Raw genomic sequence first — 27,975 nt, forward strand, 5'->3', positions numbered from 1 at the left:
ACATTCTCGAAAATGTTTGCACGGGTTTGAAACTACGTGTACACAGAATGGCGATTAATTAACTTTCACAATGAATTTCTAGACGAACGTTTTGAACCTTTGGATCAAATACTCCTCTGTTCGCTCGCCTGTGTGCACCATTATTAATTGTGACACGTTCAGAGCGGGTGTAACGACTCGAAGCGGAGCACGAAAGCGACACTCGAAATTTTGATATACGGCCACGTCCAAGTTACAGATCGACGAGTTTCTTTGTCGGCCGGCTACATTTTTTTCAATCCTTTGACACCCAGGACGTTCGATTATTTATTGATTGCGCGAAGAAAATATTTTATAACGATTTATTCAATACTAGATTTTCCATAAGAAAAATATTAATCGTTATTACTTATTGAAAAGCACGAACAATAATACGAATTTCGAGTTGAAATATCTTCTAAACAAGTGGCATTAATAAATAAATAAATCGATTAATATATATAAAGATGAAATAGAACAACTTTCGTTAAATTTTTGTATAATTTTAATTCCTCGTTCGACCACGTATCTCGTTAAAACGATCTATGCACTGCAAACATTTAAAACAGTGTGCAGCGAATATGATCGAAACTCCTGCAAATTAAGGAATTCTTTCCCTTATCGACACGTCCTCCTCCGATTAAAGAGGAAAATGAACTCGATAAACCGAAGTGGTCTCGAGGGAAAGATCCAAGGGGAGGTTAACGCAGTTAAGCCTTCACGTTCGTTCGTTGGCTAATTGATTTCAGAAAATCCCTCCTCCTCCTTGATCGGAGTGCGACCGATTCATAACCTTAAAAGAACGAATCTCGTTGATTGGACGGCGAATCGATTACTCGACAATACAACAATATGAAGCCGTATCGGGCAAGACCTATCCTCCTACGTGTACTACACGTCGAAAGGGTTTGTAACCGGATATAGGCTAATCTCGCCTCGCGCGGGCTTCCCTCTGTGGAGAGACTTGTCCTCCGCTTTTCGACGACCACGTGTCGCGCCGAGGAAGAAATTAAGCGGACGGAATAATGATGTAAGCCAACCGATGTAAGCTTTCGCGCGGTTGAGAACCGGAGAAACGTGGCGGAAGGGTTAATCCCGACCTCGGGATGCCTCAGGGTCGCAGTGAAGTCCTTTGACAGAGGAAGGGGAGGGGGAGGATTGAAGTTTAGTTAGTCTGGAAACGAATGGGACGTGATTGAAGAGAGAGGAAAAAGTGACGGAAATGTTTTTTGAAAGTTCTGCCATGTTAATCCTCGAAGAGAGACTTGTTTTAAATAATTTATCATTATTCCGCTAGATGGACTTGAAATACAAAAATGTCTGTCACGTGTTCAATAAGGAGAAAAGTGGTCCAACACTTTTTTGAAAATTTAATAATATCGCAACAAGTGCGAAAAATTATATTTAGCATCTTGAAGATAAAGAAGAAAACTCATCAATGTTAACTCATCAATCAACTCTTGGATCTGAGTAATCGGTAATCTCTTAATTGAATATTTAAGAGAAATTATTCATTTTCCAGAGAATCCAAATGAAGAGTGGTGTTTAAAGAGAAGGTGATACGAGGGAAGCAAGAAATCTTGACTGATGATTTCCTCGAGGGGCATTCACTTGAGGAAGATTTATCACGAGTTGAATACTCGAAGAACTGTTCTCGCCTGATCCTCTGGAAACTGTTTCATAACTTTCAGTTGAGTTTAAAATTACAGGACGAAAATAGCTTTATACCAACAATTTCCTCTATTTCTTCCTGGCCCTGCATATGACAGAAAATAGTTAAATTATTAAACGAGAATCAAGCTTGAGATAACTTCTCTGCAACAATATTACTGAACGATTCAACGTCTATTCAACCCGAATTGAAGGTGTTAATATTATCGAAGTAATCAAGAATTTCAAGAAATCCAAAGGAGAAGAGATTAAAATAGAAAATCCAAACAAATTGCCTTTCTCTCCCATTAATTTGCTGAATATTTAATAAGCGACTCTTAAACAATCAAATGTGTTACCAACTTCGAGCGAATCTAGAAATTCTGTTACCAGAAAAGTGGATCGCTCCTACAAAATTTTAGCACATCGTGAAAATTAAATCTAGACAGAGTGGTATTTTTTTTTTTTTTTTAGCTGGAATTAAAACGGACACAGCTATTTCAACTGCTTGTTATTCATTGTTTGTTCTGAGACGAATGGACAAAGGAAAAATGTCAAATTATTTTAACCTTTTTACAATTTGTTCGAGATATTTTCTTTAACCATTTTTATCCTCTGCCCTTTTTCTAGAATTCACTGTTTCGAATAGCTTTTTACTCCACCATGGAAAAATTTTCCACTGAGACTTTTAACATCGATTAAAATTATTTTCAATTCCTCTTATTTCAATCGTCTAAATTTTAATTCTATTTCAACACTTGAAAGATTTTTTTTTTTTTTTTTTTTTTTTGCTTTTGATTATATGAAAAATGCAAAATCATTTTTCATCTATCTCCGTAATTTTCAAATTCTCCTTCTCGTAGGATATACGCTTCACATTGACAGCAGAGCGGAAAAATTCTCTTTGTGAAAAGAAAATAAGTGAGCAGAGATGTGTTGAAAATTAGATATTTTAGAAAAATAAAGCATTATTTTTATGAATTTATGCAGAGAATCCCTTTCTAAAGAATACAGGATTTTCATAAACTATGTAATAAAAAAAATAAAAACGATGGACTATTTTTCTATAATTGTATTATTGTACATGATTCAAAAACTGTTTTCTTAAAAAATTAAAAATACAAAATCGTATAAATATATATACATTCTGTATATAATATTAATATCAATCAAATATTTCATTAATAAACAGTATCCTTAAATCACGTCTATCTATCCCGTTGAATCACAGTTGAAATTATAGTTAGATAAAAAAATATTCCCATAATTAATCAAAGAAATTTTTGAAGGGAGATTTTCTTTTCCATTTCTCATAAAATTATGAGAACAAGTTGCCTCTATTTATAATTCATCCCCCAACTTTCCTTCGAAATTTTTATTATACATTAATTTCTCTTTCGAGGAGAAGAAGAAGAAGCTAATATTCTCGCAGGGGATTTCTTCTTTGCAGAAAATTTTTCAACCGAGCCTGGGTCGGGATACTGCTGTAGAATCACGAAACTTGAACGAAGGCGGAAGTCATCGAGCCGATCTCGAAGTACGATATCCGCGCATTATGCGCAATATTCGAGGCCCATGGTAATGGATGGCCGCGCGAATGCAATATTAGCAATCGATCAAAGAAACTTTGCATCCATATGGATCTCGCGTGCTCAGCGAGAAAGGCCTTCCCGGCCTTAATACCAGCTGTGTATTATTCGACCAATCCCTCGCGATTCTACCATTCCCCCCCCCCTCCCTAAAAAATTACAGACTTACGAGGAACGTTATTCCGTTTTTATTCCGCAATCATCCAGGGTCCGTTCGAACGCGGCTGCTCTCTATTTTCTATAGGCACGAACAAAAGCGTTTTATTTTATTTTATTCCTTCTATAGCGGAGGCAGGAGGTTATGAAACGCCCACGCAATTATTCCCTCCGCCGAAAAACAGAAGGGAAGAAGGAAAGAGGAAGGATGATTCGTAATAATCGGGGAGAACTCGTAATAATTTTTATTTTCCTTTTCCTTTGCCTGTATATACGTGTATATATGAGAACCACGGCTTCGTTTCAAATTCAATGGATTCCACGATCGAGAAATATCCGTAAGGGATATTTAAACTTTTCAGACGGCTGGCTATAATTTCGTTATTTATCGCGGTTTCATTGTTCTCATTTTGATGACTTCGGTGTACAGTTGCAATATCTGTCGAACGAAATCCTCTTTTAAGGTAAAGAGCGTTATAGAACGTATAGAATAAGGAAAAGATATAGAATTGATTTTATTTAAAAACTTATCGATTATATAACTTCTTTAGGTTCAATCTTGACTGTCTCGAAAACGGTAAAATTTCTATTCTGTTTCTTTTCATTTTCGCATATAGAATAATTCAAATTAATTATTAATTATGTATGAAACTTTGGATCAATTTCAAGAATTTTCTTAATCAATCTTTCCCTTAAAAAATTTATTCTATTTTTTCCATAAAGAACCCTACACGCAAAAAAAAAAAAAAGAAACTTATCGAATGAAAAGTTAATAATTTTAATTAAATCCGATTGTAAGAGAAAATTGATCGCTCGAATTGATCACGATTTACGATTTTGATGTAAATGTAGATTGTGTTATTTCATTGTGAATATAGGATATTCTATTGTGACATTGTTTTACCATTTTTACCATATTCTTTCTTATACTCGGTTTGCTTTTCGAAACAATGTATTTCTAGCGATAGAAATTAAAATAGAATTGCAGCCATTTTCGAAATTAATTTAAAACAGTATATATACGAAGAAATTAAACATTGCATTTCCTATTAATCCAAAACTGGTATTTTCTAATCTCGGTCTCATATTTCATTTTGATTTTTCTTTTCATTTTCGTGATCGTAATTTCCTTCTAATTCGCGTTTATCGCTCGTATGCCAAGATAAGAGACGTGTTTCGTCGGTCCAGTATAGTTTTCACAGTTGACCTCGATTTAAATGAAACTTTTAATCGATGGAAGTGTGTGTATTGTTTCGGTAAAGAGACTTCGTATTTATCATTGAAACCACTGGGTCTAAAGAACTGTCGTCGACAGATCGCATAATTTAAAACTTCCTTCCACTCACGCTATTTTGCAACCTGTCTCGTCCAAACCACCCAGTCTTTTCTTTTCTCGTGATTGGTATTGACAGTTTATGACTATGATATTGAGGGGACTATGTCTGTATCGAACGTACAATAATACAAGTTTATATATTCATCCTTTTTTTCACCACATGATTTTTATTCACTTTTCGAACCGAATAAATTCGATTTCACGCGAATAATTAATCGATTAATTCAGTTTGATCGTTCACGAATAGGATAGAATTCGATGTAATTTTGCTCAATGAATAGTGATACACTTGATTCGAGTATTTTTTACCAATTGCTCGTTAAAAACAAAAATTTTTCCGAAGGAAAAAGTTACTTGAAGTTATCTTTTCAGACAATTTTCAGTTATTGTATCTGCATTTTTGAGACACGCTGTATATATTCTAGAAATATATAGAACGACAAGGAAATAGTTGATCAAAATTTTGATAATCTGTTTTTAAAAATGGAAAAGTGTTAATAAATGTGTATAAATATAGGAAAGAAAAGATTTTCTTTTTCGAAATAGTGGAATTATTGAAAATGATTCTTCTCTGCAACAAGTATATTCTTTTATATTTAATAATAATCTCATCGAGTGTTTCTAATTAATAATTCTAAAAATTTAATTATCAGGAGAACATAATAACAGTGTTTGAAATTTTATGCAAAGAGAGTAGATGTAAGCAAAAAATATGATACTAAAGTTTAACTAAAGTTTAATTATTCAATCTATATTTTATAAAAAAATTTATGTATAAATTCATATATTATACAGGATACGTCAATTATTATTAAAAATTAATCGTATTAATTATAATCACTTTGATCAAATTGATTGTATTATTATCTGTTTACAAACGTTTTAATTAATTAAATCAAATTAACTTTGACTTCCAGCTAAATTTCTGTATGGCTATGGCAAATTATAGTCATTCTAATTACAATATGGGAATATTATAATTACAGATAATATATTAGATTTTTACATATTTATTTTTAAAATAAAAAAAAAATTATCCCTCATGGAGTATTGATTAAGTATCAAACACTTGAATTAGTTTGCAAATAATTATTTGAAATATTTTCATTACTGATAAACTGATTAAAATATGCTTTACCATAAATGATACGCTTTCATAAATGACACTTTTACCAAAAAAAAAAAAAAACAATCCTATGAAAAAACGATTTCAACCTTCTCTCTAATTACTCTCCGTTGAAAAAGTTTGAAACTCGAATCGAACCGTCGGATAAACTCAATCCAAAAATACTTTCGAGACATTTTCATTAAATTTGACAACTCGTAATTCGTAATTTATATAATTTGTAACTTGCGACTCGTAAAATTTCGAATTTCCAACTTCGCTAACAACATTAACTTAATTGCACAGGACTCTGATACGCGGCGATAAAAATCCAGCGAAAAAAAAAAAAAAGAAAAAAAAGAAAACCATGTTTCGTAGTATAATATACTTTTGCAGTTATAGCTCGTAACGAAGTTACAAAACTCCCTTCTACCACTGTACGCTGCGGAATAGCTGATTGCACGAATAGCGAGTAACGAACGAATAAAATGTTGGCGTCGATTCGCAGCGAGAACTGGTTCGCGATATCGCGTAAATAGTTGGAATATTCTAAAACAAACGGTATCAAGAATCCCCCTGCTTCTTTTGTATATTACAATTTCTCACGACGCTATGCGAATCGTGTTTTCACCTAATTTCAACGGCATGTTACGCGCGAAACCCCCATAATCTCGTCGATGGAAACCTGTGAAGGGGTGCGCTTTCAATATTATCGGACGAAAAATATTTAAAGATAATTTGGACGGTTTCTTTTGTGAAAATTAAATTGCGAAACTCTTTAATTTAAATGTTTAAAAATTTTCGATTCTTCTTCAATAAATTTAATCTTCAATTGGTGTAAGTGCAACGAGTGTTATATTATACGGGTTGTGTTTCACGAACACGATGGTAATTGTAGTCGAAATTTGTTTTATTCGAGGCTTCGTTTCTTTCAGGAAATTAAATTTGAAAATTTCTCAATTTTACAGGTGAAATTGAATGTATAAATTAACCATAAATGAAATTAAGAAAAATATACAAGTCAAATAGAATACGGTCAAATATTGTGTAATTTTAAATTTTCTCGAAAACTAACTTTTACATAAAAAAAAAAATCTATTCCATATTTTTCATTTCATATGTAGATATATTATTTTATTGATGATTCATTTAATTGGAGAATAATTAATTTGTACTTAATATAACACGATATGATACGAATTGAAACTGTATCGATATCGATAAAAATTCAAAACGAATAAGTATCATTCATAGCTCGATTCCTTTTGATAATCAAAAAATCATACACTTCTTGCAAATCATACACTGTTATCACTTTATCACTAACGATAAAAATATTGCTTGAGAAGTATCATTTTTTTTTCATCGAAAAAAATATTACGAGTTTTTATTTGCCCTTTGCTGTAAAAAATTGAAAATTTCGATTACTTTAAACAAAACCACGCCATTGATTTCTTAGCTTTATAATTGTTGTTGGATTAATTTTTCTTTATAATCAAATTTATTCTTATATCTAGGATTATTAAATTATATAATCTTGAAACAAATTTTGACGAATAAATAGATTAACTTTAACATAGAGAAATAGAAACTATAGAATCATTACAAACAAATGATTGATTAAAAAGGAATGATATAAAAAGAACGTATCACTTTCTTCCAATTTTAACGAAAAATCAAATAATATAATTTCGAAATCATACGTAGTTATAAATTTAAAAAAATTCTTGTTGTACTTTATTACAAATTTTGCCTATATATCCAATCAAATCATAAATATGAAACTGATATTTCCCGAGTAAAATTGAGGATTGTTTTTGTTTTAAACTCTTCGAACTCGTCTATAAAAGGGGGATGGGTACGATTTTTTCACGATTGTTTCGTTAGAAAAAAAAAAAAAAAAAAAGAAAGGATATTCATTTTAAAACAAACGTCAGAATGTGATCCGTTCCATATTTCGCATATATTCTCGACCCCCGACATTTCGACAAAATTCGTTATAGAGTTAGAGAACAGGGGTAGTTTGGTAGGTAGTTCGATCTCGAGAGTTTGAAACGCGACCGAAATAAAAAGAACAGGACCAAAGCTCTGTGATTAAGTTCTGATTCCTCTTTCGGACATTGTTTGAGGTTTGTAAGCGGAAACAGTGGCATGGAAATTAGTTTTAGAGAGGGAGCACTTTTTGAAACATTTTTCTTTTTTCGAATCGCCACCGAACTCGTTAGAACGAAATCGGTGAGAAAGTGATTTTGATAAAATTTTCATTTTTATTGTGGATATGAAATAAGACACGACAGAAATGAAACGAATTTTTCAGATAATCCCAGATGTTTATGATAACAAATTAATCCTATATTTATCATCCGAGAAGAGAATAAAAATGGCGTTTCCACGATTTATTAAAACATATATAATTCCTATTTTTAACACCAATTTAAAATATCTTGATATTTTTAAACGTGTATGTCTTCAGAAAAGGGATCGAGCTTTATTTCATTTATGTCACAAATTTATCGCATTAATCTTTTTGAAACATACGATAATCATGAGAAAGAAACGGGTGCTCTTCTATACAAAAATTCCTTTGATCGAACAATCACAAGTTTCCTTGCTACTTCGAATATTGGAGATCTCGTTGTAGCATAATAATTTATCCATCTCGTACAAATGTACACGAATAACGTTGTACAACAACAAATATATACATCGCGTATTCGCCCGATGTAATCTGCACGAAATCGCGTATCTTTCGGCCGAAATCATGGTGTGGAACCTGCTTCAACTTATTTTACACATAAATCCAAGAGAAATCGCGCTCGAAATTCTAGATTAACCCGAATAGGAGCGATAGAAGCGGGGGTGGTTTCATAAATATTCACGTGGTTACGCGTAATTGTAGCAGTTACCGAGAGAATTTATGCGTGGGGATAAAATATTCACCCGTCCCGATAATTAAGCGGTCGAATCGAGCAACGAGACTCGAACAGGTAATTAATTTTATATCGAACGGGTAAATAAAGATGGCGTTTTTCCACCGAGCCGCCGAAATTAACCCGATTCGATGGAATTTCCGAACTACTTCACTGAATGTAATACCGAGATGTGTCACGTTTCGAATAAGTTTAAATGTTTAGTCCCTCAGGGATGTTAGAAATTAGCCTCGTCGCCTATGATCGAAACGTTCCATAATCGCATTCTACTATTTTTTTTTCTCTTTTTCTTTTTAGCATTTTACTTATATATCGACTGAATTATATTTCACAGGTCGATAAACTCGGTAGAAGCTCGGCTAGAATTGCGCGAGACTGAAATAATAAGAGCTCGTTGAAACGGAAGGATCGCTAAGTAAGATAAATGTAGCGTTATAAGTGTAATGCGATTTGAAATGTGCGCGAGGTGAAACGAATAAGAGATTTTTCTATTGTTATTGTTGAATAGATGACGATTGCCGATCGATTGGATTAAAGTATATTTCGGTGAAACGAAGAAAAGAAATTAATTGAGATTTTTTTTTCAAATAATAATTATAAAAGCACGTTACAATAGACTTTAACTATTTTTGTTAAACGAATCTTTTCCAATTTTAATTTTTCCAATATAATTTATTATTATGTTACAGCAGATTTAGAGCGTGTATTAAATAAATAACAGTTTTTACGTTTGTTAATTAATTTCTATTTCGTTTCCTCCAAAGTAATTTCCTTCCATTATTTATTCCATTTTTTTTTTTTTTTTACGATATATTTAATGACATTTTTGAAAACTCGATTTCTGTGATTAATTCTATCTGTGAATTTCGTCACCTCGATATGAAAAAAATTATGACGTGAATATTTGTGCAAATACAAAAAAAAAAGGGGGGGAACACTCGAGAAGTGAGATTTGTTTTGGACAAAAATTTCTGAATAATTATCGAGGTGTGAATTGGATTAATTAAATTTAAAACAATTTCATAAAATGATATCTTCAAAATTATCGAATCGTCAGAAGATTTTTCCTCTAACGGAGTGACAATGCTAATCAATGATTTGAATTATTTTCGTAAATTATTTTTATTTCAAATATTGAATCAATTGGTATTGAACTAGCAATCGTTATAATTTATTATACACACATATTGTGTTGGATCAATCAGAAAAACAAAACATACATCATTCAGTCGATCATACCGTGGCGTTTTATTTTGTGTATATTTTTACTAATTCAGATGTGGAAATGTATATATTTGCTAGTCAAAGTTTACATTTGATTGATCGTGAACACATTTACTTTACAAATTGGTATACACTGATTCGTAAGTGTAGAAATTTATTGAATTCACGCTTCCGCTGCAGCATGCACAATTCCCTTTCTTATCAAATTTTACATCGATAATTATTTTCCTTTCTTCACAAACGTGCTTCAAGAAAAATAGCCTAGTAAAAGAATAAACAATCATTATGCTCGTAAAACGCAAAACTCGAATTAACAACCCCTTACAACAATCCCTGACTTAATCAAGAATCTCGCCTTAAAAACTCAAAACAAACCGATTAATTAAACCGTTAAATTAGGGAATGTCAGAAGCACAAAAAGAAAAACTTGTTGAATTATTTTAAATAGACCTTTTTCCAAATCTCTAAGCCTCGTTCAAACTCTCGTTCCAACTAAATAAAATCTCATAATATTACTGTCGAAATATATGAAAGATTCGTTAAGTAAGAGTAAAACGAAAATTTAAACGATGAGAAAAAATTCTTGCGAAAATTAAGACACTTTCAGAATAATATAACCACAGTGATTGACTTTTGAACTCCATCGTATGAATACGGTGCTCTTCATCCGATTCGGCAAAACACTCTATCACAAGTTTGGGCAAAACTTGATACGTCAATTAACCCACATCACGCGTTACGATGGGAAGCAATCGTTCGAGAACCACCTACTAACTGTCTCCATGACAATCAAATTCGTCCAATAGCTCGGCCTAACTCCCACAATCCCAGCTCGATTCGTCTCCGTCATCTCGTCGCGGCCTCGCTCCACACGTTTCCTCCCTGTCTCTGTTCGTTGCACGAACATTTGCGGTGGAGAAATGGTCGCGCGCATCGTAAAACGTTCGAGTTTTTAACGCGTTGCGTGCACGTATATCATATATACAGGGTGGCCTGTAATTTATGACTCGAGATCAGAGAGATCCTCTCGAGTAACTTGATTCACTCCTCAATTGAAATTGGAGTATCATCTTGGTTCAGTGTTACGTGTTACACATCTCTATATAAAATGAGAAGAGAAGTAGAGATCAATTAAAATAACAGTGCAAATATTTTATTTTAGTTCAATTCAATGTTGTTGAGATTTGGCAACGTGTTTCGATGCAAGCCTCATTTGTGAAATATTTCACGATCGTTCGACCGGTGGCATGCGGTGTTTCCAGCAATTGTCTCCCAATCAACGCGCACCATTAATGCGTAATAAGGATCGTTCCTCCCAACACGCACTCACGCATTGTCGAAATTTCGATCGATTCGAATTCGTCGAATACCGATCGAACGTATCGGGGGCCAAGTATCGAGCCGTGATCACGGTATTTCTTGTGCAACATGTCGTCCAAGTCGACAAGTTACTTGGACCACGAAGCGGCGAATTCTCCGACGAATTTCGTGAAAATATCCGGAATAGTCGGCTGCGATCGATACCCTTCTCGACGGACGAGGGAGGAAGGGGGAGGGGAGAGAGAGAGAGAGAAAATTACGAAACTCGAGGCTTTTGATTAAAATCGTCGGACTCTCGACGAACGAGATGTATTAATTGGACGAAATGGCACGGTGGGTAAACCGAGCGATGGGATCGTGCAAGGATCGGGCGATAATTTTATTCGTAGTTTGCAGAGAGTTGCGCGTTTTAAACTTATACGCGGAATGATACTCCGTTTCTCGAGAGTTGCGAGAGGAAATTGCGTGAAATATTAATCTTTGTTCCAGGGGATGGAGATTTTTCGCCTTGTTTTCACACAAAAATAAGAAAATAATTTTTAAAGTTGTTAAATAAGGAAAGTCAGATGGATGTGAGTAAGCGTATGATTGAAAATCGGGAACGGAAACTTTTTCACCAATCGGATAATTAATAATTAATAGTTGAATAATTTTTAATCTACAATTTCTCATCTCTGTTCCATAAAAAATTATTTGCCGACGTCTGTCTCAAGCTAATTCCAAATCCGATTTGTTGTTATCTGCATATTCGTCTAATTCCAGCGACAAAATCTCAAATCGAAATGTTCTTTCAATAGTAGAAACTGAAATAGCAATTTCTTTGGAATCACTAGATGTATCAATTATTTATTAGCGAAATTAAGCCAAATTAACGATTAACAATTGGAAGCAAGTTCTCCTATCTTCATATAGATCTGTATTTAATTTTAACATGCACCAAAAATGCCAAACTTATAGAATTATAGAATTCAAGCTCGAAATCTCCTTTGCAATTTTGCACAAAATTTTACAGAGTAAACGACTACATGAGCAATATGTTATATCTCATTCAACTTCAGCCTAATATTTTTTTAAACCAATTCTACTTATCAATATTAAAGCATGCACTATAATCTACTTTTATTCTCCACGAAGAAAAAGTTTGACGTCTCTAGCTTGTAATAAGCTTGCTTTAGAATACCTAAACAATAATGGTATTTCCACGGAAAAAGGGGAATAAATTTTTCTCAAAATGCGGGGCGGGGGGGGGGAGAGGGGGAAAGATAAAGGATAAGAATGCACGTAATTTCACCAAAACACGGACTTTGTCGACCACTTGCCGAGACCACCATTGTCAATATATAACTCTCTTGCGTGCACAGTCGGACAGCGTGCACCCACCACCCACCATTGGCACGCGGGTGTTCGTGTTCTCAATCGAGCTTATTGTTAGCCCCAACACGAAAACCATTCCGATAAAACGCGCGATAAATAAACCTAACGAACATTATTATCTGCGACAGAGAACACTGAATCGATGGCGGCCGATGCTTGGCTAAATTGCGCAATTTTACCAATCCGTGAATTATTTGTACATTATTCGATGAGGGGTTGCATCCATCATTTCGTTTTCTTTTTTTTAAAAGCTATTTGTGATTTTTTCGAGAGAAGAACCGGTTTATTGAATGGCAAAAGCTTTTTGATTGACAGAAGATAAGAATTTGTGATAAAAGTAATTTTAACAGATAAATCATTTTCACATGACAAAAGTGATTAATAACTAGTTGTATTTAGCCGAGAAATGATACATAATTTTTTGCAACTTTTGTTCTTAGCTTTTAATAATAAATTAATAAATATTGTGATTTCGATATAAAAATTTAACATGTGTCGATATCATGATGCGATAACTAATATTTTTAATTATTCGTGTTTCTAGATTAGCAAAAGATAGAAAGATAGTTTTAAGAACTAAAAGAAATATAACGAGGCAAGTTTCTTTTTAGAGGAGAACCCCGAATGAACCCAATTTAACTCCGAGAAATTGAGATAGTTATACAATTAAAAATTCAATTCTCTTATTCAAGCATCGAATTTGTGATCATCGATCTATTAAAGTGAACAGTGAATAATATCTCTCCCTTTAATTACCATAATTAAACTCGAGCCAATCGATTGAGTAAAGATCGCAACTTGCTTCAAAGAAGGGATTAAAGATAATTAATTTAGAGTTTCTCAACATGCTATTAATAAAAATTCAAGCGATACTTCTTCGGAAATAAACATTGGCTCGCCTCACTAAACTCGTTTAAATCCAATTAAAATTAGGCAAATTTTAATTCCGCTATAATTTCATGAACATAATAATTTCCAATCAACGAGTGAGACGTCATTAGAAGCGCGGAAGTTTGCCCTTTGAAACGCTTTCTCATTTATCTCGATACGAGTTTCGATTCCAGAGATATCGTCGTATTTCCCAAATTCCAGACAAGTGAGAGACGAGATTCCTGGAATATGTACACCACTTTTGTAAAAATGTAGGCCACTGGGTCGAGGACCGATTCATAACCTGTGTACTCTATTAAGCTATGAATAATTTAAATCTCGACAACCGATCGAGAATGAAACAAAAATTCAATTGAACGATTTTCATTTTCTTATTTTTATGTTTTTCGAAGCTTTGTCTATCGCAACAGTCGATTTTATGTTTAACAATAACAAATAAGCAAAGTGATATTTAACGTTAAATATCGTGCTAATAGAAAGAGAAGACACGATACTAAAGTCAAACTTTAAACAATGACAAAAGTTAATTAGTTTCCTCAGAAATAAAAGATACGAGTTTTCACAAAAATCATATATTCTAACATAAATTGTGATAAGTAAGTTTCATAATAGAATCACTTCCCGAATATTCATACAATACCCGCATCTGTTTCGTATCTTATATAATCCAGCATACATTTTACATAATACGATATATATATTTATCGAATAATCCGAACGAGCTCGAGTTCTAGCTGTACAAATTTATTCTCCTGTTATCCTAGAATAATTACACGTGGAAATCATCAAGCTCTCATATGTTTCTCCAAATAAACGTTATATATATATATACATATATATATTATATATATATAACTGGAAGACTATAGCGATATTGTTTGCATAGCGCAGATATGAAGGATTATGGATTAGTTGTGTACGCGTGTTTGTTAAGCAGCTTGTTGTACGTGTAAACATCGTAGAAGGAGAACGATGCTTACGTGTGCGCTCGATGGAACGTAAAGATGATCGAATCAATCAGCGAGCAACGTAAACAACGTAAAGTGCGATTTTTATTCGAGGGGGAGAGGGGAAAGGTATTAATCGGGAAAGTTGTTCGAAAAAGAGAGTGAGACGAGTGACTCGGCGAGTAACTTTAATTCCGTGCCCTCGCTTTCGTAAACGGTGAAATAAAGTCTCGAGTTTCAGGATTACGAGTTTAAATCTATAGGAAAAAAAAGAAAAGAGGAGGAGGAGGAGGAGGAAGATGGAGAGAAGAGGAGAGGGAATAAAATTTATTTCCTTTTTTTTTTTTTTTACAACTGAGAGAGTTCGAGGACAACTATCCAAACTTTACCTATCGTCGAATGTAGTGACGAAGGGTTCCTTAAGTGTGTGTGTTTTTTTCTGGATTGATTAATAAAATTGAATCATTAATTTCACCTGGATCACATGTTCCAGTTATGTTTTATATTATATCTCAACTTAAGGTTCTTCAGTTTTTCTTAACCATTCTTTTCGAGTGTTTTTATGTTTAAAATGCTTGTCAACCATCTTCTAATTCAGATAAATATTTTTTAATTGGGATCATTAATGTTAAATACAACAGTATCGAACAATTACTTATTTTCTCTCAATCACTCTACACAAAAATTGGCTTATTTAACAAGAACAAGAAAAGAATGAAAAAAAAAAAAATATCTTCTGAATTCTGAATGATTTTACAAAATAACGAGTGAAAAACATACAATTCCATTTCAAAGAACGTTAAATATTTTTAATAATAATAATAATAATAATGGAGCATAAGAATAACGTTTCAATACGACATCTTCTCCTTGCCAAGAAAGTTTTCTGAGAGCAGCCAGTTCTTTGAGGCCACACACGAATAGAAAACGTAGGCACGCATGCATGACGATACAAAACACGCGTATTTAGAGCGAGCGAAGATAGCACGGAAGATAGATGGTACGCGCACGTGAGATCTTCGTCGCCGATATCGAGCAGCTTCCGGTTTACAGGTCTCATTATTTTCGCGTTAGACCCGCTGTCAGCCCGGTTCTGGGTCACTTCTCCGCCCAACTCGAGAGCCCTTTGAACCGTAAAGTCCTATCTGCTCGATATCGCCGTGGAAACTATCATTCCCGCCACTCTGACGTATTCGCACAACCCTTCGTCGCTCCATTCGAATCATTTTATCTGATAATTCCGCCCTGTGGCCCTCCCTTATCGGGTCGGGAGGGATTCGTGGCTTGTAACACGGATTGTAACAACGTTTCTTGCGTTAACGCCTGTACCAAGTCTCTGGAAAATTGGACATCGAGCACGGCAAATCGTATAACCGAGAGAGATGGATTGGATTCTTTTCTAGTAACACGTTTCAAGTTTTAAGTTTGAGGTGAATAATGACGCACGTACTTTTGGACTGGGCAGGTATAGAGTGAAGAATTGTTTGAACTGTAATAGGGAGATAAGATAATTTGGATAAAGTGGAATGGATTCTATATTCGTAAATGCTTCGAGGTTCGAGAAGTTATATCTTCGATGTTAATTTCATTTATTTTGGTATTAGAATTTACCTTCCTATCGTAGCTTTTATCGAATTGAAACTATTGTGACGTCAATGCTATCGTATTCTCTATATCCGATTTTTCTATTTCTTTTTTTTTTTTTTTTTATTTTTCTATCATCTAGAAATGTTTTGTTCATTGATTTCTTCAATTTCATGAAATGAAAGCTTCCTTTGTGCCAGTGAAGATAGTGTACTGTTCGAATAATAGAATTGGTAGAACGTTTGAATGTTGGAATACTGGAATAACGAAGATTTTGTATTAGCAATGATTAATTTTTTAAGTTAAATTCCAAGTAATATACGTGTTATTGTTATTGCTTTATACAAATTTTATCTCAAATGCTCGAGATAAATTCAAACGTTATTCAACGACATTTCATCATTTCACGATTTGAATTTTTAATTTAATCTTTTGAATATTTCATGCAAAGAAAAGAGGAAGTAACGGTTGATGCGTGAAAAATTTAAATAGGAATTTAACAATGAAATAAACAGTTACGTTAGAAATAGATAGATAAATAGACTCTGAAGACTCTTGTTTATTTGAGTTGTTTATTAGCTTGAGACACAATTGTTTTTCGACAAAGTTGAACGATTATTTTTATTTTCACAGTGAAATGAATTTATTCCTCGCAAATTATATTATTTTCCAGCGAACTTTTTGATACAAGATACAAGAAATCATATTTAACATTTTCTCGTTACCTTCTGTTTCCTCTGATACTTATACCTCCCTTGTTTTTATTAGTGAATTGTTTCAAGCAAATTCGCAATTGCAGATCCTTCATCCCTTATTGATCCTATAATAAATGCTAATTGGTACAGTTTTATTATTTACAGAATCGAGAAAAACTTTTTACAAAGCAGTATTGAATATCCACTTCTTCTTATTGATACTCGCGATAGTTGGACAAATCAATTGCCTCTCCCTTATTTAAACAATAAAATTTCAACAAAAGGCTTTACACTTCATTGAATCTATAACTATTTTTCTAACAACAAATCATCCTTCCACTGAATTCAACTTCCTTTACCAAGAATTGCCAATCCAAAGAAAACCAAAATAAGCTGCTAATTGTTCGAGCATATTCTAAGTTCAAATGCTTCTCAAACTTCTCAAACATTTCGTCATCGTCAAGATAAATTCCAATCGTGATGGTCAAACAACGAATCAAGAAAGACGGATCCTCGGAGATCTTGGGCGAAAGGCGAACCGATAAAAGGGGGAAACTCGAGGGGGATCGTTGGATGAAAATTAAATTAGAGGATCTGGAGGGGTCCGAGCGATATCAGGCCAACAGACATAGTCGACGAGCGGGAAAAGTTTTCAGTGAGAGGAGGGTTCTCACGGTCGGAGACGTTCGGTCAGAGAGTCAAGATGTTCTCCAGCAATAAAAGAGGAAGCGGAAACGAGGGGGAGGGGCGTCGAGGATGGAATGTCGTTGCGAACGTGGGGAAGGGAACAATTGAATCAGCGAAATCAAGAAGCCTTCACGGCTTCAAACAATCACGACCGATCGCGAATTCAAATGCGGACTCCAAGACAATCGTGATGGCTGGATCGAGAGATTTCCTTTTATTTCTTCCATTTTCCAAAATCCTCTTCTAATTGTTCGAAGAGCAAATTTGAGAAAAGCATCGAACGTGTATACAAGTTTTTTTCTTTTTTTTTTTTTTTTTGAGTAGATATGGAAAGTTGATGACGATCGAAAGAGGCTGATGGGTCATATCGTACATTTTCAAGTACGGTTATACAGGGGGGAGGATAATCGAACCAGTGAACGAGAAATTTCACCCCTTTAGCCGTTCCGTTGGCTCCCCGGCAGCTGACGCGATCAATATCGATTTTTCGACACGGAATCGCGTGCTTGGCGATGCGAAACGCATGGCGGTGTAACGATTAACCCTTTGCCCCCGAACTACGTGCCTTACCGGTGTAATCGGCTTCCTCTTCCGTAACGCAGCTACGCGTGTACAGTGTTTCCGTGTACTGTGTTCATGATTTCATCGTGATTGTTTCGCTTGTTTTATTTTGTAACCACTGATCTTTCTTATTGGGACGAGTAAAAGAAGACGAGACGAAGTTCGAATAAATTATACGTGTTCGTGTAATCGTGTATTTTTGAAGTATCGATTTAAGTATATATTTTTAAAGAGAAGAAAGTGAATAGAAATGTTGTGTATAATGATCGATCGAGATTCGTTTAACTTTATAATATAATTTGATCTCTGATGACAAATTTCAACCGGTATTTTTATACTTTTTGTTAATTTGTTTTGGAATTGGATCCTTAAATTGCATTTTTTTACAATTTCTTCATTCTTCTTATCTGATTCTGTGAAACTGTTTTAAAAATCAATTAAATATCAATCTTTGTCATTAGATATTATTAAGGGGGGGAGGAAAGGAATATATATTCATTTCTATTACAGTTGTATCTGTTGTTAATTATAAAGTAAATTTGTAAATTTTAAAGGAACGCAAAAATTGGAACGATACGAAAATTTGAGAAAGAGTTTTACACATCCTCGTGTAAATCACGAAAATAACTTGGTAATAATTTATGACGCGTTGAAACTGCACAAATTGTTGATCGTTTCATGCTATAAGTATTTCATTGCACTTTTATCCTCCCGGTTTTTATGGAAAATTTCGTAATAAGTGGGCGTAACGGAGGGCGTATTAAAATTTCAACTTTTTCCGCCTGCACAAATGATGATTTTAAAACTGCATCGTAATGGAAAATTTTACGAATTCTTTGCCAAAGTGAAAAATTCATCAAATATACGATTAAATAAGAAACGAAGAAGAGAATTATCAATTTATATATGATATTTGTATAATATTAAAAATGATAGGAATTAATTTGTGATAAAAAATTCTGTGTATATTATATAATTATAAATATAAAATTGTACAAAAATATCTAATAAATCAGATTTAACAGGAAAAAATTAAATATCTCTATTGAAATTATTTGTTAGTTACAATTTTTAAAACACTCAATGGTAGAACATTTTTTTAATTTTTTTGTTTTTGTAATGATATTTCAAATTCAAAAGAATTTATAATTAATCACGAGTAATTGCAGCATACATCGTGTTATGTATTAACAATCAATTGTTTACCATATATATATATTTTTAAAGCAAATTTTTAATTTACTTAAAACTTGAAAAACACACGTAATATTTTTTAAATATTTCATACTATAAATTGAAATCAAATTTTTTATTTCAATGTGCAGATCCGATTTTCCAAATACATATACACGAATGCTTCAAGTTGTAAAATAAAAAAAATTCTGGAAAAAACATCGTAAAATGAAAATACGAATATCGACATATGAAGCTTAAATTGTTGTTGTTGCATTTCAGAATTTGTAAGACCTTAATTTAAACGAAGGGATTAATCAAAAGCACATAATATCAAAACAACAACGATAATATTCTTCTTATTCTTCAAAAAATAAAAAAGTAAAATGTTTCGACGATCTCTCGAATAAATTATCTATCACCCGTATAATAAAAAATAAGCAAAAATATAATGTAATTTTTTCTCATATAAGAATTAATTCTCGAGAAAATTGAAAATTTGAAAATTTGCTGTACATATTCAATCTTTCATAAAAATAAGAACATTTTTATTCTACATTTTTTTTTTTTGTTTATTTCCACACGTAAAACAACCACTTTTTAAATATTTCATTCGTATTTGGTCAGCAATAGCCGATTTCAGGACGTAGTTGAAAAATTTTCAAATTTGCTTTATTTCAAAAATGAAGCATTCGAATTGAAAAAAAATTCTGTTTTATTATACTTTCGAATTATTTTTCCTCCGCTCAGTTTATGTACCACCAGTTATGGATACGAACAAAACAAACGCGAAATATGAAAAACATCCATCCCTTCTGTTCTTTTGTCCAGTTTCTGACACGTGAAAATACCGAACGAACGCAGGAATCGAGACGCAACCACGTTCTTCCGTTTTCAATTCATTCAACTTGACTATGCGTGACATTTCTGTATTTCAACATGACGCTTCTTCTTCCCCTGTGCTTCGAATATCATCGCGATTGTTTATTTTCTGAGAACAGCAGAAAACTGTTAGATTGAGACTGGCGAATAATCGATATTCGTGCAATTGTTTGTAGGACAATCTTTGAAATTAAATGATAGCGAATGCCTAAGTGAATTAATTTTTCTTTTCAAAGTTGAAGAAAGTTTTGAGGATTAAAATTTTCCTCGTGTTTAAATATTCGCGAAGGAATTATTATTCATAAATATTTATAGAATTTAAGCAAAATGTATTTGATAAAAGTTTATGTTAGGAAAATAAAATTTGAAATGTTATAAATGATATTTGTAACTCTAAGTGTGGAAGAAAACAATGTTTAAATAAATTATAAAGTTGTCCTTGTAATTGAAATTAGACAAGATTAAAATTATACTTATAAAAAAATTAATAGACAAGATCTGAACAAATCAACAATTTAAATTTCACTTTTTAAAGAAGAAGAAACTACATTGAAATTTTAAGTTTTCACCGAAGTAATAAATGAAATCTTGCGCACAAATCTAAACTGTAAAATATGTATTTCATTCAAGTTGATGTTGACTTGTAGATTTATCATGTTTCGCGTTTATTCAGATAGTGGAAGAAGGTGAGTAGGCGCATTAACGAAATTCATTATCATAAATAATACGTAACCTGTTGAACTATGCACACGTCTAATAACGAACACGAAAAAGTTCAAACGGCTTAACAAGTATTAGTTACAACGAAGATAAACCGCATCACGTTAATTACTGTTGAACATGCGAACAAACAGTTTAGCAGTTTGTTAACACATTATATATTATGCACGAAGAAATTACATAGTTATCATTACTCGATTATGGGTGCTCTTAATCACCGATACCAGCGTGAAACCGTGCGTTTATATATACAAAAAATGAATCAAGAAAAATCCACACTTTTCTTGAAAATGTTCGGAGCTAGTCACACATTTTTACAAAAACTCTGTAGTTATAAACAAGTTTATCAGAGAACGTCCATCATTTTGAAAATGATAGAGGAGAATCATTACTTTTCAAAATAAAATAACTATTGTACTACGATATTCCACAAAAATGATAACAGCAAGTCAAAGTAAAGAGAGTTAACTCGATTCGTGTTATTTCATATGGAAGAATTGGTTTCCCATTTTAATTCTTCTAGCAGATACTTCGATTCGATCGAACCTTGTTCCATCAAACGGATAAACAGCCTTTGTTTTCGCATTCTTTCGCTAGCCTTTGTCACCGTCTAGAAGGAACCAATACTATTTCCTCATCGAATCAGTCGAGTTACTCCCTCGGATCTAGGAGAAGGACTCGTCTCTGCCGTCACACACGGGCAAAGGAAACAACGCAATATCTTTCTACGTGATTCCCCTTCTTCACCTGAGACGTTGTTTTGTCGGAATTGTTTCGACTCGTTGAACTCTGCCAGGTCAACGAATTGTTCTGATATCATAAACATAAATTCAATTTTTCTTCTTTAGAACAATTCACGATTTTCCGCGTGAAATCGCAGCATTAAACTTGCAAAGCTTGCGCTTTGAGATACATTTTCAACGAAATTGGGGATTTCTCGTTGTTTTGTCGGTATTTTTCTTGTGATAAGTAACAAAAAAATGTGGAGAAAGATGACGAGGATGTGATGAATCGATTGTAAGAGATTTATGTAATATTCAAGTGCATTTAGGATTTGGTTTTGTCAATTAAACGCAATCAATTGTACGATACAACATTTTTGGCTAGTCCTTCGTTTTGTTATCATCGATCACAAATATTCGTTTGATACATATCGATGTAATGTTTCCACTGATTTTATTAAATTCAAGAAAATTTCTTGAAGTACGAAAAATACAATAATTTTCATAAAAATCATTAAATTTGTGTATTTACAAAATTTCTATTCACAAAAATTATTTCTAATTTCAAAGATGATTACTTTAAGAATATTATTACGTCGTTGTAATTGCTACTGGAACTTTTTCGAATGTAAATAATATAAACAAAATGAAAATAATAATCGTTTAATTTTAATATAAAATTAGAAATAAGAAATATATAGAATTAAGACACTTTGCTAAAAAAAAAAGATTAATTAATTGATAATCTTTCGATTAAAGGTTTATTAAAATATGTAAATGAACAAAAATTCAAGGTTACATCGTTGCAACATTACAATGCTTCCGGCCAAATTCCATTCATTTTATATGCATTGGCCTGCATTATGCCAAAAGTGTATTTTCAAAATAATTACCATTTATTATTAACGTTTAATCTGTGCTACAACACCACAATTTTCTATCGTGTTGGATAAATATTCTAAACTCACTATAACAAATCTACAATTCTACAAACATGCAACAACCCAACACAAAATAATACTATTTATATCTTATTATTTATATCAAATCTACATATATATATATATACACATATATCACACGTGTACAAATTGAACATCATCGTTTGTTGCATAAAAATCTGTTAAGTCACTCGAAACAACGTGTGGTGCGTACACGTTCGCATTTTCCCCGAAAATTCTCTCGCTCCATTCGTTCAAACATAACCAATATTACGTAATAACGAACCATCGGTTCCATTTACGGGGGCATTAAGATTTAATAGGGAAACTTTGGTGGCGAACACAGTCAGAATTAGCAGGAAACGCGAGAATATCGCCGTTTTAAGCATCGTTTTCGAGGGTATTGCCTCCAGTGCGAAATTACCATGTCGAACAACAACGGAGTACGCATACAGAATGAAGTGGATCTGAAGGGTTGGTTAGGCTTCCTAGTGTGTTGGTGGGCGCATGGCCGGTTTGTCAGCAGTTTTCGCATTAAACGCGATTAGGCTCATCCAGCTGTGAACTTAATTCCTGGTTAATTAAAGAAAGTGGGATCTGAATGAAATTGAAATACTCTACTGCTCTATATCCGCTGGAATAATATAATTCCGCTCTCTGATTTGATATTGTTGACATTAAGCGGGGTATTCTATAATTAATTTAATTTTTCGTGAAATTACTTTATTATTACATTATTTGAATTATTCGAATATTTAAATTATTTTAATATTGGGGTATATTTGATAGAATTGTTTGTACGTTTACTTTCTTTGGAGAAGATATAATTTTTATGCGTAGAAATACGATGTATTCAAAAGAGAGCCTAACATTTATATAAAAAAGGAATAATAGAATTTAGTTAATTTCATATTTTTAAAATCCCTTGTCATAGAATTCTGAATGTACGAATGAATTAAGTGATCACGAAAAAAAAAAATTTACAAAATATTTTTTCAAATTTAAATTTATATTTACTTTCTCTTAATCCTTTAAGTCTTCGGTTATCAAACTTAATTGAAGATTCGTTAATTATCATAGCAATTGATCACTATAACAATTTACAAATTTATTAATTTATTAATAAACACGAAATTTACGTGAACGTAAATATATTAACTATCGTTGTCGTCCCCGATTCTGAGGAAGTTGGTTACAATACTGGCGGAACGTTAGTCTGCAAACAATGGACACGGCTTACGAACAGAATTCACGGCAAATTTAGGAGAAGCCATCCTTCATGGACGTGTAAGCTATCTTATCGTTTACATATTGTCATGCAAATCTTCTTTGAGATTAAATCGGAGATTAAATTTTTCGAGTCGATAAATATCGTTCGGTACGATTGATATTAAAGTTGTAAAAAAAAAAAAAAAAAAGAAAAGAAATCAATAATCTTTTATTCAATCGTTCAAATATCAAATTTATTTATATCGTAAATCTAAAGTCCATTTAAAATAATTGCAGAGAATATTTGTTTGTTACGTGTCAATAATTTATCGATTTCGATGGATTCTATTTTAAACATAATTATAGATGGTGCGCAATTATAATGCGAATGTATAATAAATGTAAATTGATGCATCATTGAATTTGCGAATATACATATGTACGATATATATATATATAAATCATTGTTATCATCGACATTGCATTACATTTATAAATATTGGTGATAATTATTTTTCTCTCTCACTCTCTCTCTCTCTTATTTATAGGATAGGGAAAATAAAACGATATATTACATAATAAATTGTTACATTTTGCTCGTTATATTTTAAAATTGACCACCATCGTTGACTACGAGTATTTATATCAAACAATTATAATCGCGGTTGCACATCGTGTAAACAATAATTATTCGTGCATATGTGATACACATCAAACAAATAAATATCCTCAACGAAAATCGCAGAATCTTCAATAATAACACTTTGCCATATCAATGGGGAATTAATTTGAATAAATTAAACTGGCATTAAATCCTGCATTATTTTTAGTAAAATTAATTTCAATCCTTACCAAGTTACACGAAATTAATCGCAACGATATTATAATATTGTTTAAAAATTGAGTTCATTTTCAATGTAAAATTGCTTTCCTGAACAATTCTATCTATCATTTGCATATAAAAATTTGCATATGAAATACGTTCAAGATTACATCGAACAAATAAATTTTGAATAAAGTTCAAAATCATCCCAACTAACAAACAAATTTCTCGATTAAACGGTAGTATGAATTAATAAAAGTATCGATGATTTCAAAATTATTATTATTCAGGAGATTTTTAATTCGAATTTTGTAAAACTTGATGAAAGTATGAGGAAATAAATATTATCATTATCACTTTGCATAAAAATTTAAAAATCAATCATACCTTTGGAAGCTTTTCAAACATTTCAAAAATGAAGATTTTATTCAAATTTCTATTGAACTTTTATTTTGAAATGGATTTAGATAAAACCAAGAGATTCTTAGGTTTCCAAGTTTCTGAGATTTAAAAATTTTTCGAAATAAATTATGAAATACACGTATTTCTATATTTAATAACGAAATTGATACGTCGAATTCAACAAAATTCAAATTTAAACTATTTATTAATTAATCAAAATCATATTTTAGAATTTCGTTTTTTTAAACCATGTCCCTCTCAACGATTTAATATATAATACTGTTATAATAAACAAAATAAACAAAATATCTCAAAAATCTGCAAATAACACAACTCGATCGATAAAAATCGAAAGCCACAAACTCGAAAAGGTATTCAAACCATAATCGAACAAATTGCAATAAGAATCAAGAAATCTTCTTTCTTTTTCGTTCAGTTTCGCGCGGTCAGTCGGGGGGAGAAATCGGTCGTCGACAAAGCTGAAGACACTCGAGCGGTTGTGTGTCGTTGGTTGGACGCCGTTTTACGATCGAGGCGGAGAATTTCTAAGCAGCTTTAAAGCTGGTACGCTCGTGGAATATATCAGTTTTTCATTGTCGTACGTTAGCGAACTCGAAGCTTACGTGTGCAGCAATTTTCTTTTCATTGCTCATAGTCGAGGAGAAATTATATGTAGGTCGAGCTACCCACACTTTTCCTTTCCACGACAATCTCATCCAAGCGAAAGAATGAATTGGTTTCCACGAGTAATGTTATCCTTTAAACGCGGTTTTACTCGCGACTAGTAGTGCAATGGATAAAAATGGATAAAAATCGTGTGTTATGATTTTTAATTGATTCTTTTTTTTTTTTTTTAAGCGATGAACATTTAATTCGAAGTATTAGAAGATGATTATTATTGCGTATATTATATTGTGCGAGTAAACAATTTATCAGGTAACAATTTTTTTTAACTGAACGTGTTAAATTAAATAATGCATCGTTGCGCGTTAAAAATTAGATGAGTGAGGAATGCTTTTATAAAGAGAAATATTGGTTGATGAATAATTTAATTTGAAACGTTGAGGATGCGAATAGAAATAATACTATCTGGACCCAATTATTTAAGATTGCAAAAGAGAATGTGCAAGAAGATCTTAGCTTCAGTGAAATTATTATACTTCCTCTACGATGTTTCTTCGTTTGTCCTTTTAAAAAAAAATCGATTACGTAAATATTTTTCATAAGGGATTTAAAAATTCGTAAAAAAGCGAGAAATTTGAAGGAAGAAGGGAAAGAAATCTAAGAATTACAATCTTAAGGAAACTCGACTGTAAAACCGTGCAAGAAGCTTATATTAATTTTTATGAGACACAAGAGGGGGAAGGAGTGAGAGGAGAAAATATACGAGGAATACGATTTCTTCGTGCTGCTGAGCCGCTTTTTTCAAAGAGACAAATCAGTGGTGTTGCGGTAATTTTTGCAAAAATTGAATTTCGCTGAATTCGGTGGCGGTGTAACCGTTTCAAAGCTTCATAACTTTTCCGCACAAGTCGAGAAAAGGGATATATACATAGGGATATATATCTTGGTGAAATTATAACACGGTCTCTTTATATTAAAAACTCCGTTTTGCCGTACGGAACGATTTCTATTCGCGTATATCTGTTGTAAAGTTTGATACTTTTTAAATCGAATCGTGAGATCCGATTGCTTTCGAACAATCTTCATAACTTTCGATAAAAACGAAAGAAAAAGAAACAGAAAAAAAAAGGGAGAAATGTAAGGAGTATAGGAGATTTCAGTTACGAGAAAAATCTTGGAGAGGAAGATATATGTGAATAAGAAGAAAGTGGTGAAGACCCATTTCTGCTATTCATAACGATAAAAAAGACAGATATAGTGCTTCGAATATTAAATATAAAGATTAACCCAATTTTTCTTCTCAACTATGATGTACTTTGTAATTTTCTCCCAACAAGAAATTTAATTATGGAATTTGAAATAGAAATATTTGAATGAAGAGGATAAAAATTATTGTATTATTTTGTCAAAACGTGTATTTGTATCTCGTATTTATCAACCGATGAAGATTATTAAATTGTCCATTACGATTTATTAAAACTTATGATTTTAATTATATATGATACAATTTCATATATAATTATCTTATAATTATTTCACTAAAATGCATATATCAATTATGCGTTATATCACGTGAAATAACGAGATAACATAATCCGTAAATTCCATTTCATAAAACACACACACACACACACACACACACGCACACACATAACACGAGTTTATTCGTAAAGATTATATTTCATTTTAGAATTTACATCGTAAGATTATTAATTTCGCGAAAAATTCTATTCAAGTTTTTCACCTTCAACTCCAATTATGTAACAATAAGCTTGATATATAAAACAGAATGCTATAAAACGAAACGGAATAAAAATGGAAACAAACTCGTCGGCATTTAACAAAAAAAAAAAAAAAAAAAAGAAAATGAACAAAGTTGAAAAAGACATTTACACGCGGAATTCAACGATCCCAGTTCGAGAAACCATGGATTGGTCGGAAAGGGTGGTGCAATTTTCGCGAGTGCTTCGTTGGAATTTCTTTCTCGTATTGACTGCCACAACATCCACGTGCTTTGCACGACAGCGGTTAAATCTATATTTTGTTTCCTGTTAAGTCGCTCGATCGTATTTCTATCTCGTTTTTCTCTCCCGTTTCAGCATCCCTATCCTACATATTTTATTTTCTTTATTATCTTTTACGCTCTCGTTTTTATCTTACTCTCTTTTCTCTTCGAATTCCTCTTATTTATTTGACACTTTTTCTTCGCCAAGAACGAATGAACAATTATTGATTTATCTTTGACCAATGCGATTTCCGTTTCTTAGAATCGTTAAAAAATTTTTAATCCAAACTTCGTTAAAATTTATTTCCAAAAAGGAATGTATTAAAATTTGAAAATTCTATTTTCCTCGTTTTCCATTCGATTTTATTTAAACCGGTGTTGAAATTTAAAAAGTTTCTTCTTCGATA

At 32.4% G+C, this 27,975-nt stretch overlaps 1 protein-coding gene across 6 annotated transcripts in view; it reads right to left on the bottom strand.

Annotated features, from left to right (window-relative positions):
* Positions 1 to 27,975, bottom strand: part of LOC100871326 (zwei Ig domain protein zig-8) — a 396,962-nt gene that overhangs the window by 200,511 nt on the left and 168,476 nt on the right. The gene's annotated exons all lie outside the window — the stretch shown is intronic.

Source organism: Apis florea, unplaced genomic scaffold (genome assembly GCF_048593485.1).
Source record: "Apis florea isolate Af1SG1 unplaced genomic scaffold, ASM4859348v1 contig_2190_pilon, whole genome shotgun sequence".
In the NCBI taxonomy this organism is placed as follows: Eukaryota; Metazoa; Arthropoda; class Insecta; order Hymenoptera; family Apidae; genus Apis; species Apis florea.